Genomic DNA, 6,000 nt, shown 5'->3' on the forward strand with positions numbered 1-6,000 from the left:
AGATACAAACACACACACACACACACCCTTGCAGAAATCCTAGAGTTCTTCGGATCGTGTTCTTTTTACACACCCACACACACACACACATACACACATGCATGCACCCTTGCAAAATATCTGGAGTGCTTCTGACTTCGTGTTCTTTTTACACACACACACACTACACACACAGAGACAAACACACATAGACACTCCCTAGCAGAATTTCTAGAAGGCTTCTGAATTCTTGTTCTTTTTACACATACACACACAGACAAGCTTGTAGATTCTCTGGAGGGCTTCTGATTTTGTGTCCTTATTACACACACACACACACACACACTCCTTCACTCTCACACTCATACCTTTGCAGAAACCCTAGAAGGCTTTTGACTTCGTGTCCTTTTTACACACACACACAAACACACACATCCTTGCAAAATCTCTAGAGGGATTCAGACTTCATGTCCTTTTTACACACACACACACACACACATCCTTGCAGAATCTACATAAGGGTTCTGATTTCGTGTCTTTTTCACACAGATACAAACACACACACACACACACACACACACACCCTTGCAGAAATCCTAGAGGGCTTCGGACTCGTGTTCTTTTTACACACGCACACACACACACACATACACACATGCATACACCCTTGCAAAATCTTTGGAGTGCTTCTGACTTCATGTTCTTTTTACACACACACACTACACACACACAGCCAAACACACATAGACACTCCCTAGCAGAATTTCTAGGAGGCTTCTGAATTCTTGTCCTTTTTACACATACACACACAGACAAGCTTGTAGATTCTCTGGAGGGCATCTGATTTCATTTAATTTTTACGCACGCACACACACACGCACACACATACATGCATCCTTACAGAATCGCTGGAATTCATCTCACGTCATGTAATTTATGCACACACACATACTCAAACTCATTCCCTTGCAAAATCACTTGAGGATTTCTAACTTCGTGTTCTTTTTACAAACATACCCTCTCACACAGACACACCCTTGCAGGATTTCTAGAGGGCTTCTGACTTGGTGTCCTTTTTACACACACGCACACAGACACATACAAACACCCGTGCAGCATCTTTGGAGGACTTCTAACAGCATGTCCTTTTTACACACACACACAGACACACACACATCCTTGCAAAATCTCTAGAGGGATTCTGACTTCATGTCCTTTTTACACACACACACACACATCCTTGCAGAATCTACATAAGGGTTCTGATTTCGTGTCTTTTTCACACAGATACAAACACACACACACACACACACCCTTGCAGAAATCCTAGAGTTCTTCGAACTTCGTGTTCTTTTTACACACCCATACACACACACATACACACATGCATGCACCCTTGCAAAATCTCTGGAGTGCTTCTGACTTCGTGTTCTTTTTACACACACACACACTACACACACAGAGACAAACACACATAGACACTCCCTAGCAGAATTTCTAGAAGGCTTCTGAATTCTTGTCCTTTTTACACATACACACACAGACAAGCTTGTAGATTCTCTGGAGGGCTTTTGATTTTGTGTCCTTATTACACACACACACACACACACACACACACACTCCTTCACTCTCACACTCATACCTTTGCAGATACCCTAGAAGGCTTTTGACTTCGTGTCCTTTTTACACACACACACACATACAGACACCAATGCAGCATCTCTAGAGGCTTCTGACTTCGTGTCCTTTTTACACAAACACAAAAACACACACACAAACACTCCCTCACACGGATACTCATGCCGTTCAGAATTCCTAGAGGGCTTCTGACTTCCTGTCCTTTTTACACACACATACACACACACATAGATGCATCCTTGCAGAATTTCAGGATTGCTTCTAACTTTTTTCCTTTTTACACACACACACACACAGACACACTCACACACACACCCTTGCCGAATCCCTGGATGACTTCTGACTTCATGTCCTTTTAACACAACACACTCACTTTGCAGAATCTCTAGAGGGCTTCTGACTTTGTGTCCTTTTTACAAACACACACACACACACACACACACACCCTTTGAAGAATCTCTGGAGGGCTTCAGTTTTCATGTCCTTTTTACACACACACACTAGCACACACACAAACACACACACTTTTGCAGATTCAATAGTCAACTTCTGACTTTGTGTCCTTTTTACAAACACCCACACACACACACACACACCCTTGCAGAATTTCTAGAGGGCTTCTCACTTCGTGACATTTTACAAACACAGACACACACATACTTGCAGAATTTCTGGAGGGCTTCTGATTTCATGTACTTTATACGCACGCACACACACACACACACACACATACATGCATCCTTACAGAATCGCTGGAATTCATCTCACGTCATGTAATTTATGCACACACACATACTCAAACTCATTCCCTTGCAAAATCACTTGAGGATTTCTAACTTCGTGTTCTTTTTACAAACGTACCCTCACACACAGACACACCCTTACAGGATCTCTAGAGGGCTTCTGACTTGGTGTCCTTTTCACACGCACGCACACAGACACATACAAACACCCGTTCAGAATCTTTGGAGGACTTCTAACAGCATGTCCTTTTTACACACACACACACACACACACACACACACACACACACACACACATCCTTGCAAAATCTCTAGAGGGATTCTGACTTCATGTCCTTTTTACACACACACACACACATCCTTGCAGAATCTACATAAGGGTTCTGATTTCGTGTCTTTTTCACACAGATACAAACACACACACACACACACACACACACCCTTGCAGAAATCCTAGAGTTCTTCGGACTTCGTGTTCTTTTTACACACCCACACACACACACATACACACATGCATGCACCCTTGCAAAATCTCTGGAGTGCTTCTGACTTCGTGTTCTTTTTACACACACACACACTACACACACACAGACAAACACACATAGACACTCCCTAGCAGAATTTCTAGAAGGCTTCTGAATTCTTGTCCTTTTTACACATACACACACAGACAAGCTTGTAGATTCTCTGGAGGGCTTCTGATTTTGTGTCCTTATTACACACACACACACACACACACTCCTTCACTCTCACACTCATACCTTTGCAGAAACCCTAGAAGGCTTTTAACTTCGTGTCCTTTTTACACACACACACACACACACACACACACACATCCTTGCAAAATCTCTAGAGGGATTCTGACTTCATGTCCTTTTTACAAACACACACACACACACACACATCCTTGCAGAATCTACATACGGGTTCTGATTTCGTGTCTTTTTCACACAGATACAAACACACACACACACTTGCAGAAATCCTAGATGGCTTCGGACTCGTGTTCTTTTTACACACGCACACACACACACATACACACATGCATGCACCCTTGCAATATCTCTGGAGTGCTTCTGACTTCATGTTCTTTTTACACACACACACTACACACACACAGACAAACACACATAGACACTCCCTAGCAGAATTTCTAGAAGGCTTCTGAATTCTTGTCCTTTTTACACATACACACACAGACAAGCTTGTAGATTCTCTGGAGGGCTTCTGATTTCATGTAATTTTTACGCACGCACACACACACGCACACACATACATGCATCCTTACAGAATCGCTGGAATTCATCTCACGTCATGTAATTTATGCACACACACATACTCAAACTCATTCCCTTGCAAAATAACTTGAGGATTTCTAACTTCTTGCTCTTTTTACAAACATACCCTCACACACAGACACACCCTTGCAGGATCTCTAGAGGGCTTCTGACTTGGTGTCCTTTTTACACACACACACACAGACACATACAAACACCCGTGCAGAATCTTTGGAGGACTTCTAACAGCATGTCCTTTTTACACACACACACAGACACACACACATCCTTGCAAAATCTCTAGAGGGATTCTGACTTCATGTCCTTTTTACACACACACACTAGCACACACACAAACACACACACTTTTGCAGATCCAATTGTCAACTTCTGACTTTGTGTCCTTTTTACAAACACCCACACACACACACACACCCTTGCAGAATTTCTAGAGGGCTTCTCACTTCGTGACATTTTACAAACACAGACACACACATACTTGCAGAATTTCTGGAGGGCTTCTGATTTCATGTACTTTTTACGCACGCACACACACACAGACACACATACATGCATCCTTACAGAATCGCTGGAATTCATCTCACGTCATGTAATTTATGCACACACACATACACAAACTCATTCCCTTGCAAAATCACTTGAGGATTTCTAACTTCGTGTTCTTTTTACAAACATACCCTCACACACAGACACACCCTTGCAGGATCTCTAGAGGGCTTCTGACTTGGTGTCCTTTTTACACACACGCACACAGACACATACAAACACCCGTGCAGAATCTTTGGAGGACTTCTAACAGCATGTCCTTTTTACACACACACACAGACACACACACATCCTTGCAAAATCTCTAGAGGGATTCTGACTTCAAGTCCTTTTTACACACACACACACACATCCTTGCCGAATCTACATAAGGGTTCTGATTTCGTGTCTTTTTCACACAGATACAAACACACACACACACACACACCCTTGCAGAAATCCTAGAGTTCTTCGGACTTCGTGTTCTTTTTACACACCCCCACACACACACATACACATATGCAAGCACCATTGCAAAATCTCTGGAGTGCTTCTGACTTCGTGTTCTTTTTACACACACACACACACACTACACACACAGAGACAAACACACATAGACACTCCCTAGCAGAATTTCTAGAAGGCTTCTGAATTCTTGTCCTTTTTACACATACACACAGAGACAAGCTTGTAGATTCTCTGGAGGGCTTCTGATTTTGTGTCCTTATTACACACACACACACACACACACACACTCCTTCACTCTCACACTCATACCTTTGCAGAAACCCTAGAAGGCTTTTGACTTCATGTCCTTTTTACACACACACACACACACACATCCTTGCAAAATCTCTAGAGGGATTCTGACTTCATGTCCTTTTTACACACACACACACACACACACATACTTGCATAATCTACATAAGGGTTCTGATTTCGTGTCTTTTTCACACAGATACAAACACACACACACACACACACACACACACTTGCAGAAATCCTAGAGGGCTTCGGACTCGTGTTCTTTTTACACACGCACACACACACACACACACATGCCCACATGCATGCACCCTTGCAAAATCTCTGGAGTGCTTCTGACTTCATGTTCTTTTTACACACACACACACACTACACACACACAGACAAACACACATAGACACTCCCTAGCAGAATTTCTAGAAGGCTTCTGAATTCTTGTCCTTTTTACACATACACACACAGACAAGCTTGTAGATTCTCTGGAGGGCTTCTGATTTTGTGTCCTTATTACACAGACACACACACACACACACACACACTCCTTCACTCTCACACTCATACCTTTGCAGAAACCCTAGAAGGCTTTTGACTTCGTGTCCTTTTTACACACACACACATACAGACAAACCAATGCAGCATCTCTAGAGGGCTTCTGACTTCGTGTCCTTTTTACACAAACACACACACACACACACACACACAAACACTCCCTCACACGGATACTCATGCCTTTCAGAATTCCTAGAGGGCTTCTGACTTCCTGTCCTTTTTACACACACACACACACACACACACACAGATGCATCCTTGCAGAATTTCAGGATTGCTTCTGACTCTTTTCCTTGTTAAACACACACACACACACACACACACACACACACACACACACACACACCCTTGCCGAATCTCTGGATGACTTCTGACTTCATGTCCTTTTAACACAACACACTCACCTTTGCAGAATCTCTAGAGGGCTTCTGACTTTGCGTCCTTTTTACAAACACACACACACACACACACACACACACACACACACACACCCTTTGAAGAAT

Source organism: Tenrec ecaudatus, chromosome 11 (assembly GCF_050624435.1).
Source record: "Tenrec ecaudatus isolate mTenEca1 chromosome 11, mTenEca1.hap1, whole genome shotgun sequence".
In the NCBI taxonomy this organism is placed as follows: domain Eukaryota; kingdom Metazoa; phylum Chordata; class Mammalia; order Afrosoricida; family Tenrecidae; genus Tenrec; species Tenrec ecaudatus.